The sequence below is a fragment of the Halichoerus grypus genome, chromosome 7, assembly GCF_964656455.1.
Source record: "Halichoerus grypus chromosome 7, mHalGry1.hap1.1, whole genome shotgun sequence".
Taxonomy (NCBI): domain Eukaryota; kingdom Metazoa; phylum Chordata; class Mammalia; order Carnivora; family Phocidae; genus Halichoerus; species Halichoerus grypus.
This window is the reverse complement of record NC_135718.1, coordinates 34,116,384-34,133,656: the sequence shown is the minus strand read 5'-3', so window position 1 is coordinate 34,133,656 and position 17,273 is coordinate 34,116,384. Positions and strand designations below refer to the sequence as shown.

The following is a 17,273-nucleotide window of genomic DNA, read 5'->3' as shown; positions in this document are numbered from 1 at the left end:
ACCTGGGTGGCTCAGTCAGTTAAGCGTCTGCCTTCTGCTCAGGTCATGATCCTAGGGTCCTGGGATCGAGCCCTGCATTGGGCTCCCTGCTCTGCGGGGAGCCTTCTTCTCCCTCTCCCTCTGCTGGTGCTCTCTCTCTCTCTCTGTCAAATAAATAAATAAAATCTTAAAAAAAAAAAAAATGGATGAGAACCACTGCAACCAATTCAATCCACTTAAAATAAAAGCAGGAGATGGCCTCATCAAAACAAAGAAAGCTGGGGCCTGGCTGCCTCAGTCGGTTAAGCATCCAACTCTTGATTCTGGCTCAGGTCATGATCTCAGGGTCCTGGGATCAAGCCCGCCTCAGGCTCTGTGCTCAGCCAGGAGTCTGCTTGAGGATTCTCTCACCCTCTCCCTCTGTCCCCGTCCCCGCTGCTCATACTCACATGTGCTCTCTCCCTCTCAAATAAAATCTTTAAAACAACAACACAAAGTGAGAAGGTATTGACATTTTAGCACAAGGAAAGAAAAGGAACCACACACCAGAAGCCCATGTTGCTCAGAAATCAAAACTTATTAGCACTCATAGGGATTTTGAAGCTACTTAGTTTGATGTCTAGTAAAAGGAGGCCCATGCAAAGTGACCCATTCAAGATAACAAAGCCAATCTGTGCCAAAGAGGGCTTTACCTCAGACCTTCTGACCACTAGACAGAGTGACTTTTCCACTACATCACACTGGTTCCCGAGAGAACATAATTATAGAGCAAATAAGACATTCTGTCACCAATGGCAGTCTGGAGTACAAACTCAGAACCAGGAGTCAAGCTCCCTGATCTCTTCCCAGGACAGATTCTGAGCTCAAGAATGTTACCCTGCGGTGCCTGGATGGCTCAGTTGGTTAAACATCCAACTCTGGATATTCCTTCTTGCTTTGTCGAGAATTAGCTGACCACTGAGTTGAGGGTCCATTTCTGGATTTTCTATTCTGTTCCATTGATCTATGTGTCTGTTTTTGTGCCAGCACCATACTGTCTTGATGATTACAGCTTTGTAATAGAGCTGGAAGTCCAGAATCATGATGCCTCTAGATTTGCTTTTCTTTTCCAGGGTTGCTTTAGCCATTCAGGGTCTTTACAAATTTTAGGATAGTTCAATATTTGCAAATCAATCAACATGATATATCACATCAACAAAACAAAGAATAAAAACCATATGATCATCTCAATCAATGGATGCAGAGAAAGTACTCGACAAAAATCCAGCATCTGTTTGTGATAAAAATTCTCAACAAAGTGGACTTAGCAGGAACATACCTCAACATAATAAAGGCCATATATGAAAAACCCACAGCTAACATCATATACAATGGTGAAAAACTGAGAGTTTTTCCTCTAAGATCAGGAACAAGACTAGAATGTCCACTCTTTTTTTTTTTTAAGATTTTATTATTTATTTATTTGACAGAGAGAGACACAGTGAGAGGGAACACAAGCAGGAGGAGTGGGAAAGGGAGAAGCAGGCTCCCCGCGGAGCAGGAAGCCCAATGCGGGGCTTGATCCCAGGAGCCTGGGATCATGACCTGAGCCTAAGGCTTAACAACTGAGCCACCCAGGTGCCCCTAGAATGTCCACTCTTGCCTCTTTTATTCAAATAGTACTGGAAGTCCTAGCCACAGCAACACTAATAATGAAATAACAGAAAGAGAAGCAGTCCACAAATTCAACGTAAACCCCATGAAAATATCAATATCAATACCAGAACAAATAATACTAAAATTTGTATGGAACCACAAAAGACCCAAAACAGCCAAAGCAATCTTGAGAAAGAAAAACAAAGCTGGAGGTATCACAATTCCAGATCTCAAGATATACTACAAAGTTGTAGTAATCAAAACAGTATGGTACTGGCAAAAAACAGACACACAGATCAACGGAGCAGAACAGAGAGCCCAGAAACAAACCCATGCTTATTTATAATGGTCAATTAATCTACGACAAAGGAGGCAAGAATATACAATGGGGAAAAGACAGTCTCTTCAACAAATGGTGTTGGGAAAACTGGACAGCTACATGCAAAAGAATCTTTCTTATACCATACACAAAAATAAACTCAAAATGAGTTAAAAACCTACTTGTGTGACCTGAAACCATAAAACTCCTAGGAGAAAACATAGGGAATAATCTCTTGAACACTGGCCTTAGCAAAGTTTTTCTAGCTATGTCTCCTCAAGCAAGGGAAACAAAAGCAAAAATAAACTATTAGGACTACCCCAAAATAAAAAGCTTCTGCACAGCAAAGGAAACTATCAACAAAACATAAGGCAATCTATTGAACAGGAGAAGATATTCACAAACGATATGTCCAATAAAGAGTTAATACAAAATATAGGGCACCTGGGTGGCTCAGTCGGTTAAGCCTCTGCCTTTGGCTCAGGTCATGATCCCAGGGTCCTGGGATCAAGTCCCGCATCGGGCTCCCTGCTCAGAGGAGAGCCTGCTTCTCCTTCTGCCTGCCATTCCCCCTGCTTGTGTGCACACAGACACTCTCTCTCTTGGACAAATAAATAAAATCTTAAAAAAATATATATATATACAATATATATAAAAAAGTATACAACTCAACACCAAAAAACCAAATAATTTAAAAATGGGCAGAGAACCTAAAAAGACATTTTTCCAAAGGAGACATACGGATGAAAAGATTCTCAACATTACTAACCATCAAGGAAATGAAAATCAAAATCACAATGAGGGGGGCACCTGGGTGGCTCAGTCGGTTAAACATCCGCCTTTGGCTCAGGTCATGATCCCGGAGTCCCAGGATCGTGCCCTGCATCAGGCTCCCTGCTCAGCGGACAGTCTGCTTCTCCCTCTGTCTTTTTCTCAAATAAATATATAAAATCTTAAAAAAAAAAAAATCCACAATGAGGGGCGCCTATGTGGCACAGTCAGTTAAGCATCCTGCTCTTGATTTCAGCTCACGTCATGATCTCAGGGTTGTGAGATCAAGCCCCACATGACTCCACACTCAGCAGGGAGTCTGCTGGAGATTCTCTCTTACTCTGCCCCTCCCCCTGCTCTCTGTTTCTCCCTAATTAAAAAACAAAACAAACAAATTAAAAAAAAAACCCACAATGAGACAGCACCTCACATCTGTCAGAATGGCTAGAATCAAAAAAGAATTAAGTGTTGGTGAGGATGTAGAGAAAAAGGAACCCTCATGCACTGTTGTTGAGAATATAAATTGGTGCAGCCACTGTGGAAAACAGTATGGAAGTTTCCTCAAAAAATTAAAAATAGAAATACCATATGATCCAGTAATTCCACTACTGGTTAGTTACCCAAAGAGAACAATAAAAAGATATATGCACCCTCCCACACACACCAAAAAAGATATAAGCACTCCCATGTTCATTGCGGCATTATTTACAATAGCCAAGTTATGGAAACAGTCAAAATGTCTACTGATAGATGAATGGATAAAGAAGAGGTGATGTGTATATATATATGTGCAATATAAGGGAATATTACTCAATCATAAAAAAGAACGAGATTTTGCCATTTGCAACAACACAGATGGACCCAGAAGGTATTATGCTAAGTGAAAATAAGTCAGAGAAAGACAAATACCACATGATTTCATTTATATGTAGGATCTAAAAATAAACAGCAGAAACAGACCAATAAATACAGAGAACTGGTGACTGCCAGAGGGGAGGCATGTCAGGGGATGGGCAAAATGGGTGAAGGAGAGTGGGAGATCCAGACTTCCAGCGAGGGAATGAACAAGTCACGGAGATGAAAGGTACGGCACAGGGAATATACTTAATGGTACAGCGTTGTGCTGTACGGTGACAGATGTGGCTACACTTGTGGTTGGCACAGCATAAGGTATAGACTTGTCCAATCACAATGTTGGACAACTGAAACTAATGTTAACATTGTGTGTCAACCACACATAAAAAAATAGATGTGAATAATCAAATGTTAAATTATGCTTATTATACTGTTTCAAAGTCTATAAAAATATCAATACTAAATTTAAAAACTTTACCTCAAACATTTAAAAAATGTAGAATATACAGCAAATAACTTTCACAGGACAAGGTTTCACTGACGTGAAATGCTTTATTTCTTTGTAATGCCAGGAGCAAGCTACTGCTTTACTCTAGCACTGACTAAATCTAAAGCTCTTCAACTCTATAAAATTAACTATCAGGATTTTAAATGCACTCAATTCCATGTTGCTTTAAGACAAATATCTAAAGCTCTTCAATTCTATAAAATTAACTGTCAGGATTTTAAATGCACTCAATTCCATGTTGCTTTAAGACAAACATTTGCTTTATTGATCTAATCATCTGTCGTCTCCACTAGAAGAACTGGGATTTTTGTCTCTGTTGTTTACTGTTATATCCAAAGCACTTAAATTAATGCTGACACAGTTGTACAGTAATTTTTACTTTTGATTTATAACTCATGAAAAATAGAGGAGCATTAAAAGTAGATCTTGGGGCACCTGGGTGGCTCAGTCAGTTAGGAGTCTGCCTTAGGCTCAGGTCATGATCCCAGGATCCTGGGATCGAGCCCCGCATCAGGCTCCCTGATAAGTGGGGAGCCTGCTTCTCCCTCCCCCTCTGCTGCTCCCCCTGCTTGTGCTCTCTCTCTCTCAAATAAATAAAATCTTTAAAAATAAATAAATAAATAAATGTAGATCTTGTGACCCCACAACAACTTTACTATTTAAGCTATTTTTCTTATCTATCTTAACTCACTAGGACCAAACTTCCTCAATTAAAAAATCCATTCCTAATAAAACACGAATAAAATGAAAACTAATGCTAATAGAATAGTAATAGAACTAATCACAGTGGGATTTCCAAAATGTTAAATAAAAAGAATTTTCTGTGAAAACAAAAACAAGACTAGAATCCAATGGAACTGAGCCTTTGTAATGTAGAGCTCTTTTCCACCACACTGTCCTGTCCCTTATGTCCAATCCCTTTTCAAACCACCTTAGTTCCTATGACTAACTCAGAAACACAAGAAATCTTTAAAACACACTTCTACCTCTAATTTCTTTATAATAAGAAAACACACACAAATACTGCTTACTAGCTACAGTGACAAATTGTGAACAAAAACCAGATCAAGTTCATGACTAGGGCTCCCCCTACTTCCAGGAGCCCATGTCTCTGGACAAATCCGTCCAAGATACTCTAAACTCCTACGATGTGCCAGACGCTGTGCTAGGTGCCAGCAATACCATTACAGGGGATCTTTGCGTTTTCAGAGGTCCTGGCTCCAAATATAACTCTAGAGGTCCTAAAATAGCCTGTAGCATTGGACAAAGAATCACCATGTTAACCGGACTGGAACCCATTCTCCTACTAGACCCTGGGAGCATTCCTAAAAAATCCAGACATTCTTTTAGCTGCTGGTGTTAACAGCATAGAGAAAAATGGCAGAACTTAGAACTAGAAGGATGCCTTCTTCAAATGAGGAAACTGAGGCCCAGAGTTTTAAGGATCACTTACCTTTTTTAATTCTTTATAAGCAACTGCCCTCTTAAATCAAGACCTATCTTGAACAAATCTTTATTTTTCCAATGCTACCCTCTTCACCTGCATCTTCACATCCAGTTTCTCCAGGCCTTCCCTTAGGCATAATTCTCCTCCACTAGCTTCTTCCTCTTAGCCACCAGTACCAACTTCCCTATTTCTCCTACCACACTTCTGCTCAACCCTGCTCTTTCCAGCTACTACCTAATTACTCCAATTCAATACCAACACTTTTTTTTAAGATTTTATTTGAGATAGAGAGAGTGAGAGAGAGTGAGAGTGAGAGAGAGAGCACGAGCCAGAGGACAGAGGGAGAGGGAGAAGCAGGCTCCCCACTGAGCAGGGAGCCCGATGCGGGGCTCGATCCCAGGACCCTGGGATCATGACCTGAGCTGAAGGCAGCCGCTCAACTGACTGAGCCACCCAGGCGCCCCAATACCAACATTTTTTTCAAAGTCACTCTATAGGGCTCAATGAAACTTGGCGTCTATTCCTTCCCCTTTATTTGCAGGTTACCAATGAAATGGTCTTTGGTCTTTTCCCAAGGCCCCAGTCTGCTTAAAACCTCTCTGGCTGGGGGCACCTAGGTGGCTCAGTTAGTTGGGCATCTGCCTTCGGCTAGGGTCATGATCTCCAGGTTCTGGAATCGAGGCCCGAGATGGGCTCCCTGCCCAGTGGGGAGTCTGCTTCTCCCTCTCCCTCCCGTCCCTCTCCTGCTCTCTCTCACTATCTCTCTCTTTTAAGATTTTACTTATTTATGAGAGAGAGAGCACAAGCAGGGGGAGAGGCAGGCAGAGGGAGAAGCAGGCTCCCTGCTGAGCAAGGAGCCCGATGCAGGACTCGATCCCAGGACCCTGGGATCATGACCTGAGCCGAAGGCAGATGCTTAACTGACTGAGCCACCCAGGCGTCCATAAATAAATAAAATCTTCAAAAAAAAGAACAAACCAAACCTCTTTGGCTGGCACTTCTAACCATTCTGCGTCTGATATCATCTTCTGCCTCTCTAACCCCCAACCTCTCCAACTCTGTTTCCTCATCCCTAAATGTCAGCATTCCTCAGGGTGTAACTTGGGCCCTCTATCTCTACACAGATATTTCCCATATACCCATCCATCTCAGTGTCTTCAACCACCACCTCTATACACAACTATCTGATGTAGGAAATCTGCTCAGACCTTCTTATCAAGGTCCACCCATATTTCCAATGCTTCAAACCTCCCATTCACTATTCAGCAATAGCTCCAGACTCAATATCACCAACTCACCATATACCATGCTGATCCCTTCCAAAACCTCCTTGTTCTGACTTCCCCATCTCTACTACAGATGCCGAGCTACCTCTAAGGTAGTAAATAATATAATGACCAACCCCTGAGGTTCTTGAGTGAGCCCATCTGGATTCACTTCTGGCTAAACCACTCACTAGTATATCCTTGAGCAAGTTAACCTCTTTGAGCCTCAATCTCCTTATCTGAAAAAAAGAAAAGAACCACAGTCTCTCTCTCACAGAACTATTGTGGCCGTTAAACAACACATGGGAAGCTCAAAATACAAGGCAAAACACCTAATAGGCATTCAATAAATATGAGCTACTAAATCTTTCATGGTTCACTTTAACAGCAACGTCAAGAGCCTCACAGCTGAGTCTACTTAGCCTTCACTGCAGCTTAGTCTTGTTCTAGGCTCCTTAAACAGTGGAAATTTTAGACACTCCTGTTCAGGAATCATCAACCAGGTTGTGATCTTTACACTGAACTCTTTCCTTAACTACAATCTGCAAGCTGGATCACCATTTTGGTTCTGGGTATTTAAGGACTGCTCAATCTTGTCCACTACCCTGAGGGACCCTGAGTCACCCATCTTCCTGATGGTTAAAGGCTAGCTATGAGACGGTTAACAGTGCCTACGAGACTGCCCCACCCCTGCACCTGACCAACCTGTTCTCTTGGCATGTCTTTAGAACACCAGCCCCCCACCAGCCAGGACCAACATCTCACCTAACTGGACTTCTTCCCACTGCCTGGAGGTGAATCTCCCAACAAGAGCCTTCTCTACCCTGGTGGCCCCCCTAGCCAAGGCTCATCTCAGCACTAATCTGAAAATCACTCAGGACCAAGACCTTAGGCCTCTGGGATTCCTCCATCTCCCCCCATACTCAATCAAAGCTGCTGAAATCTTCTTTCACACACACCCTCTGCAGACACTCTCCTTTCCTTATTATATGTACTTCTTCTTTATCCTTTGTCTCTGCCTGCATTTCAACTGTGCTTCCAAAAAACAGCAAGATTTATCAACAAGAAACAGTTTTCATATGTGACTGAACTGCTCAAAAGGCATCACAGACTCTCTACTTCCTACAGGATAAAGTCTACTGTCCCTTGATTATATGGCGATTTTTCCTACTTCTGAGATTTGCTAACACTATTCCTTCTAAAATATCCTCTCTTCCCCTTCTCTGTTCATCCAAATTTTTTATTTCTTTCAAAGATGTTTGCTCAAACCCTATGCTCTCTGTGAAGCCCTCCCTGATATCAACGGTAGAAGAGCATTCTGAGCAGAGGGAAAGCAGTGCAAATAATCTAAGACTGAGTCAAGTAAATAGACCAGTGTGACTAGAATGGGGTGAGAGTGATTATTTTGGAAACAAGATTAGAGAGGTGATGAGAGGCCAGCTCCCACGGGGCCTTCCTGGCTATTATAAGGATTTTGTCTTTATGAGCAAAATGGGGATCAACCGCAAGGTTTTAAGCATTCACTAGCGAAGATATAGGACTTGGATTTCAAAAAGATCATGCTACCTGTGGTGACAAGAACAAGCTATACAGAGAGAGGCAAGGGCAGAAGAAAGGAAACTGATTAAGAGGCTATTACAGTATCTGGGTAAAAGAGTGTGATTAGAACCAGGGTGGTGGCAGGCAGAAGTGGTCTGAATCTGGATGTATATGCTGACTGATGAGGGATATGAAAACAAGAAAGGAGTTAAGGATGACTCCAAGTTTTTAGCCTAAACAAGTGGAAGAAGAGAGATGTTATTCACTGAGATGAGGGAGAAAATCACGGGAGAAGCAGGTTTTGAACATGGTAAGTTTAAGATATATAGGTCATCCAAGGGAAATGGTGAGTAGGAAGTTTATTACCTAAATCTGAAATTCAGGGGAGGGATACATTTGGGAACTATTGGAACACAGATCAGGTGGGTTTCACAAAACATTAGTGATGATAATAGCTCTGTAATTGCTCTGCCTCATATGGCAGCCATGAGCCACATGTGACTTGAAATGCAGCTAAGGTGACTGAAAAACTGAATTGTTAATTTTCATTAATTTACATTTGAATAAGTACATGTGCCTCATGGCTACATAGTGGACAAAGCATATATAAATAATATTTAAAGCAATGTGATTGAATGAGAACCCTAACTGAGTGTAGGGAGAGAAGATGTCCAAAGACTGGGTACTGGGGCACGCCAACAACATGGATCATAGGAGGAAAAAAAAAAAAACAACCCAAATCTCCATCAACAAAAGAATAGAAAAATAATCAGTGGCATATTCACATAAGACCGCCATTCAGCAGTGAACGGATATATCTATGTGAATCCCAAAACAAGGTTAAATGAAAAAAAGGTAACTTAGAGGAGAAAATTTTCTACGAAGATCAAAAGCAGAAAAAACTAAAAAGTATACTGTTTAAGAATATATTCACTTCCGCTTTTTCTCCTTTTCGCCGCCATCCTGGTGTGTGTGGATGACTGTTCCTCACCATGTCTTCTCCCAAGACTTTCAGAATCAAGCAATTCCTGGCCAAGAAACAAAAGTAGAATCCTCTCATTCTCCAGTGGATTCAGATGAAAACTGGTAATAAAATCAGGTACAGGGCGCCTGAGTGGCTCAGTCGTTAAGTGTCTGCCTTTGGCTCAGGTCATGATCCCAGGGTCCTGGGATCGAGCCCCATATCGGGCTCCCTGCTCCATGAGAGGCCTGCTTCTCCCTCTCCCACTCCCCCCACTTGTGTTCCCTCTCTCGCTGTGTCTCTCTCTGTCAAATAAATAAATAAAATTTAAAAAAAAAATCAGGTACAACTCTAAGAGGAGACACTGGAGAAGAACCAAGCTGGGTCTATAAGGCATCACACATCATGATATGACACACCTAATTGGCACACATATTTAAGCTGCATGAAGATTATGTGTTCCTATCCTATCACTCTTGTAAACATTCCTCCTACCTGGCCAATAGACATGTTTTATCAGGGAAACAACTTTTCTGTTACTATGCCTCTACACCAGTAGGTTGGTTCAGTAATAAATGTGAGACCGAAAAAAAAAAAATATATATATATATATATATATATATTCACTTGCTCAAGAAACAAGATCTCAAACACACAACCTAACCTTACACCTAAAGGAGCTAGAAAAAGAACAGCAAATAAAGCCTAAATCCAGTAGGAGAAGAGAAACAATAAAGACTAGAGCAGAAATCAACAACACAGAAATCATAAAAAGAGTAAAACAGATCAATGAAACTAGGAACTGGTTCTTCGAAAGAATTAATAAGATTGATAAACCCCTAGCCAGACTTATCAAAAAGAGAAAGGACCCAAATAAATAAAATCATGAATGAAAGAGGAGACATCACAACACCGAAGAAATACAATTTTATAAGAATATTTTGAGCAATTATATGCCAACAAACTTGGCAATCTGGAAGAAATGGATAAATTCCTAGAAACATATCAATGACCAAAACTGAACCAGGAAGAAATGGAAAACCTGAACAGACCCATAACCAGCAAAGAAATTGAATCAGTAATCAAAAATCTCCCAACAAGAGTCCAGGGCCTGATGGCTTCCCAGGGGAATTCTACTAAACATTTAAAGAAGAATTAATACCTATTCTTCTGAAACTGTTCCAAAAAATAGAAATGGAAGGAAAACGGAATTCCAAGCTCATTCTCTGAAGCCAGCATTATCTTGATCCCAAAACCAGACAAAGACCCCCTAAAAAGGAGAATTACACACCAATATTCCTGATGAACATGGATGCAAAAATTCTCACCAAAATACCAGCTAATAGGATCCAACAGTACATTGAAGGATTATTCACCACAACCAAGTGGGATTTATTCCTGGGCTGCAGGGGTAGTTCAACATCCGCAAATCAATGTGATACACCACATTAACAAAAGAAAGGACAAGAACCATATGATCCTCTCAACAGATGCAGAAAACGCATTTGACAAAATACAGCATCCTTTCTTGATAAAAACTCTCCACCATGCAGGGATAGAGGGAACAGAACTCGATATAAAAGCCATATATGAAAGACTCACAGCAAATATCATCCTCAACAAGGAAAAACGGAGCTTTTCCCCCAAGGTCAGGAACACGACAAGGATGTCCACTCCCACTACTGTTGTTCAACAGAGTACTGGAAGTCCTACCCTCGGCAACCAGACAACAAAAAGAAATAAAACGCATCCAAATCGGCAAAGAAGAAGTCAAACTTTCACTATCTGCAAACAATATGATACTCTACATAGAAAACCTGAAAGACTCCACCAAAAAAATTGCTAGAAGTGATACAGGAAATTCAGCAAGGTCTCAGGATATGAAATCAATGCACAGAAGTCAGTTTCATGTCTATACACTAACACTGAAGCAGAAGAAAGAGAAATCAAGGAATTAATCTCATTTACAATTGCACCAAAAACCGTAAGATACCTAGGAATAAACCTAACCAAAGAGGTAAAGGATCTGTACCCTGAAAACTATAGAACACTTATGAAAGAAATGGAGGAAGACACAAACAAATGGAAGAACATTCCATGCTCGTGGATTGGAAGAACAAATATTGTTAAAATGTCTATGCTACCCAAAGCAATCAACACATTCAATGCAATCCCTATCAAAATACTATCAGCATTTTTCACAGAACTGGAACAAATAATCCTAAAATTTGTATGGAACCACAAAAGATCCCGAATAGCCAAAGTAATGTTGAAACAAAAAACAAAGCTGGAGGCATCACGATTCCAGGCTTCAAGCTGTATTACAAAGCTGTAATCATCAAGACAGTAGGGTGCTGCCAAAGACACAGATGTAGTGAAAAGAAGGGCCATATGCACCCCAATGTTCATATCAGCAATGTCCGCAATAGCCAAACTGTGGAAAGAGCCGAGATGCCCTTCAACAGATGAATGGATAAAGAAGATGTGGTCCATATATACAATGGAATATTACTCAGCCATCAGAAAAGATGAATACCCAACTTTTACATCAACATGGATGGGACTGGAGGAGATTATGCTAAGTGAAATAAGTCAAGCAGAGAAAGTCAATTATCATATGGTTTCACTTATTTGTGGAACATAAAGAATAACATGGAGGACATTAGGAGAAGGAAGGGAATATGGGGGGGGAATTGGAGGGAGAGATGAACCATGAGAGACTATGGACCTGAGAAACAAACAGGGTTTTAGAGGGGAGGGGGGAGGGGGGATTGGTTAGCCGGGTGATGGGTATTAAGGAGGGCACGTACTGTATGGAGCACTGGGTGTTATACGAAAACAATGGATCGTGGATCACCACATCAAAAACCAATGATGTACTGTATGGTGACTAACATAACAATAAAATTAAAAAAAAAAAAAAAGTATGGTACTGGCACAAAAACAGACACAAAGATCAATGGAACAGAAGAGAAAACCAGAAATGGACCCTCAATTCTATGGTCAACTAATCTTTGACAAAGCAGGAAAGAATAACCAAAGGAAAAAAGTGTCTTCAATAAATGGTGTTGGGAAAACTGGACAGCCACATGAAGAATGAAACTGGACCACTTTCTTACACCATACACAAAAATAAATTCAAAATGGATGAAAGAGGGGGGAGCGTGAGGGACGCCACTAATTCCATTTGGAGGCATCTTTGAGCTCGCCGAGTAGACACCATGAGCAAAGCTCACCCTCCTGAGTTGAAAAAATTTATGGACAAGAAATTGTCATTGAAATTAAATGGTGGCAGACATGTCCAAGGAATACTGCGGGGGTTCGATCCGTTTATGAATCTTGTGATAGATGAATGTGTGGAGATGGCAACTAGTGGGCAACAGAACAATATTGGAATGGTGGTAATACGAGGAAATGGTATCATCATGTTAGAAGCCTTGGAGCGAGTATAAACAATGGGTGTGTTCATCAAAAGAAATCAACTGCTTCCACATGTGGAGGGGACATGTCCACACATTCATCTTTATTGATATAAAATCAATGCACAGAAGTCAGTTTCATGTCTATACACTAACACTGAAGCAGAAGAAAGAGAAATCAAGGAATTAATCTCATTTACAATTGCACCAAAAACCGTAAGATACCTAGGAATAAACCTAACCTTTATCTCCAATATCAAAATCAGGTCGTGTGCATTTTCATATTGAACTTTTTTGTTAAATAAACTTTTATAATAGTAAAAAAAAAAAAAAAAATGGATGAAAGACCTAAATGTGAGACAGGAAATCATCAAAATCCTAGAGAACACAGGCAGCAACCTCTTTGACCTTGGATGCAGCAACTTCTTGCTAGACACATCAAAGGCAAAGGGAAATTACTGGGACTTCATCAGGGTAAAAAGCTTCTGCACAGCAAAGGAAACAGTCAACAAAACTAAAAGGCAACCTATGGAATGGGAGAAGATAGTTGCAATGACTTATCAGATAAAGGGCCAGTATCTAGAATCTATAAAGAATTTATCAAACTCAATACCCCAAAAACAAAAAATCCAGTCAAGAAATGGGCAGAAGACATGAGCAGACATATCTCCAAAGACAACATACAAATGGCCAACAGATACGTGAAAAAATGCTCAACATTACTTGGCATCAGGGAAATACAAATCAAAACCACAATGAGATACCACCTCACACCAGTCAGAATGGCTAAAATGAACAATTCAGGAAACAACAGATGTTGGCGAGGATGTGGAAAAAGGGGAACCTTCTCGCACTGTTGGTGGGAATGCAAACTGGTGCAGCCACTGTGGAAAACAGTATGGAGGTTCCTCAAAAAGCTAAAAATAGAACTACCCTACAATCTAACAATTGCACTACTAGGTATTCATCCAAAGGATACAAACGTACTGATTCCAAGGAGCACGTGCACCCCAATGTTTATAGCAGCAATGTCCAAAATAGCCAAAATATGGAAAGAGCCCAGAAGTCCATCGACAGAATAGATAAAGAAGATATGGCATATATATACAATGGAATATTACTCAGCCATCAAAAAGAATGAAATCTTGCCATTTGCAATGACATGGATAGAACTAGAGGGTATTATGCTAAGCAAAATAAGTCAGAGAAAGACAAATACCATATAAGTTCACTTGTATGTGCAATTTAAGAAACAAAACAGATGAACATAGGGGAAGGGAAGGAAAAATAAGATGAAAACAGAGAGGGAGGCAAACCATAAGAGACTCTTAACTCTAGGAAACAAACTGAGGGTTACTAGAGGGGAGGTGGGTGGGGGGATGGGGTAACTGGGTGATGGGCATTAAGGAGTGCACTTGATGTAATGAGCACTGGATATTATATGCAACTGATGAATCACTAAATTCTACCCCTGATACTAATAATATAGCATATATTAGGGCGCCTGGGTGGCTCAGTCGTTAAAGCGTCTGCCTTCGGCTCAGGTCATGATCCCAGGGTCCTGGGATCGAGCGCCGCATCCGGCTCCCTGCTCCGCGGGAAGCCTGCTTCTCCCTCTCCCACTCCCCCTGCTTGTGTTCCCTCTCTCGCTGTGTCTCTCTCTGTCAAATAAATAAATAAAATCTTAAAAAACATATATATATAGTATATGTTAAATTGAATTTAAATTAAAAATTTAAAAATAAATAAACATACTTCTATCTTCATGACAGAAAAAAAAGAATATATTCAGATTGATAAAGTATAAAGAAAATCAAGGGAATTATTATCCAAATACAGGATAACACCACCTCTCCAGAAGAGGGAGAAGGTTGCAACTGGGGAGGTAAACACAGAGAGCTTCAAAGTTACTGGAAATGTTCTATATCTGGGGCACCTGGCTGGCTCAGTTGGATAAGTGTCTGAATCTTGACCCCAGCTCAGGTCTTAATCTCAGGGTTGTGAGTTCAAGCCCCCTACTTAAAAATAAAAAATAAAAAAAGGGAAATGTTCTATTTCCTAAACTGTTTATTTTTTATCCTATATACTCTGCCATGTATGATATTAAGAGTAAAAAAAAATATGAAGTAGTATATGGTTAAATGTCAATGGATGTTTCAAAATCTCGAATAAATCTTTAAGCTTAGAAAAAGGAAACACAACTGTGTGACCTAAATAAGGTCTAAAAAAGAATGACAGATTTAGTCATATAAAAGAAAAGACAGAGGGCATTTGAGAGTTGGGAATGAACAGCTTGTGTACATGAGACAGGAAATTGGTGGGTCTGACTAGAGAAGAGGAAAGTTAGGTTGAAAAGTTAGGCTAGGGCCAGCTTATGAGATGCTTAAATGCTGGGTCAAGAAATTTGGACTTGATCTTTATTTTTTCTTAAAGATTTTATTTATTTGAGAGAGAGAATGAGATAGAGAGAGCATGAAAGGGGGGAGGGTCAGAGGGAGAAGCAGACTCCCTGCTGAGCAGGGAGCCCGATGCGGGACTCGATCCTGGGACTCCAGGATCATGACCTGAGCCAAAAGCAGTCGCTTAACCAACTGAGCCAGCCAGGTGCCCGGGACCTGATCTTTAAATAGTGCAGAACCATTGGTGGTTTCTAAGCAAGACAATGGCATGAGGAAAGTGGTATATTAGAATTAATCAGATGATAAAGATCAAGTAGTAGGGAGACAGGAGTCTGGAAAAATCAGTTACAGAGATATACGTACCACTATGTTTACTGCAGCATTGTTTCCAATAGCCAAGATATGGAAGCAACCCAAGTGTCCATCCATAGATGAATGGATAAAGAAGATACACACACGTATATACATACAATGGACTATTACTCAGCCATAAAAAAGAATGAAATCTTGCCATAAGCAATAATAGATGGATCTAGAGAGTATAATGCTAAGTGAAATAAGTCAGAGAAAGACAAATAGCATATGATTTCACTCATATGTGGAATTTAAGAAAAACGAAGAAAAAGACCCTTAGGGGCGCCTGGGTGGTTTAGATGGTTAAGCATCTGCCTTCGGCTCAGGTCATGATCCAAGGGTCCTGAGATCGAGCCCCACGTCGGGCTCCTGGCTTAGTGGGGAGCCTGCTTCTTCTTCTCCCTCTTCCTCTCCCCCTGCTCATGCTCTCTCTCTGTATCTCAAATGAGTAAAATCTTGAAAAAAAACAAAAACCAAAAAAACAAAACCAGACTCTCAAATATAGAGAACTGGTGGTTGCCAGAGGGGAAGAGGGAGGAGAATGGGTGAAATAGGTGAAAGGGATTAAGAGTACATTTATTAACAATGAGCACTGAGTAATGTATAGAATTGTTAAATCACTATATCGTACACTTGAAACTAATATAACATTATATGTTAATTATACTGGAGTTAAAATATATATATACAGAACTTGTAGATGTGAGATGTCAGGGAAGATAATCATAGCCTAAAGTAGGAGAATAATGGAAGATTAAGTTTTACTCCAAGAAACTTTAGGATGAAAGACTCAATCAAGAGTTTGGTCTTCAGAACAGACAGTGACAGAAAAAGAGATGCAAAGATTACTCCAATTCTGAAGCTAAACCGAGAAAATGATTAATACCAATATTTGCAAAACTAGGGAAGTCAACAGAAAAATGGTTTTGAAAAGAGACCATTCATTAATTCATGCAATAAATATGTCAGGCAGAATGTGATACCTTCCCCTCAGAGAGCAGCCTGTGGGTCCCTTTTTTTTTTTTTAAACAGTTACACTTTTTTTTTTAAGATTTTATTCATTTATTTGAGAGTGAGAGAGAGAGAGAGAGAGAGAGCACAAGGGGGGGAGGGTCAGAGGGAGAAGCAGACTCCCCACTGAGCAGGGAGCCAGATGTGGGGCTTGATCCCGGGACTCCAGGATCATGACCTGAGCCGAAAGCAACTGCTTAACCGACTGAGCCACCCAGGCACCCCCAGTTACACATTTTTAATAGGCAAAGAGAAACTATACAGTTCTTTGAGGGGAATAAAAGCTTTTATAGCTTTTAATGCTACAACAATTTCTAAGTCCCACTTTTAAAAGAAAGAGTATTATACGGCGCCTGGGTGGCTCAGTTGGTTGGGCTACTGCCTTCAGCTCAGGTCATGATCCTGGAATCCCAGGATCGAGTCCCACATTGGGCTCCCTGCTCCGCGGGGAGTCTGCTTCTCCCTCACCCTCCCCACCTCATGCTCTGTCTCTCTCATTCTCATGCTCTCTCAAATAAATAAGATCGTAAAAAAAAAAAAAAGGGAAGAGAGTACTATAATAAAAATATTGAGCTGCTTTTCAAAATAAATGGAAAGAGGCAACAATGCAAAAGTGGAGCTGTTCAGTAAAAGATCTTAAGTAAAGGAGTGGAATTACTATTTGACTGAAAGCTTCTTGAGGACGAATTTATCACTGACTCTTTGCATCCCTCACAGTGTTGAGCACACTGCAGTGAGTGATCACTACAAAACAGATATTCAAATGATGGCTAAAGGAAGAGAGAAGAGTGAGAGCGGACTCAAGAAAAAA

General features: G+C 40.6%; 1 protein-coding gene and 1 pseudogene across 3 annotated transcripts in view; one reads left to right on the top strand and one right to left on the bottom strand.

The window, feature by feature from the left end:
• The window catches only part of IDE (insulin degrading enzyme), a 114,322-nt gene that overhangs the window by 93,442 nt on the left and 3,607 nt on the right, over positions 1-17,273 (bottom strand). The window lies entirely within an intron of this gene.
• Positions 12,441-12,790, top strand: LOC118527306 (small nuclear ribonucleoprotein G pseudogene; annotated as a pseudogene).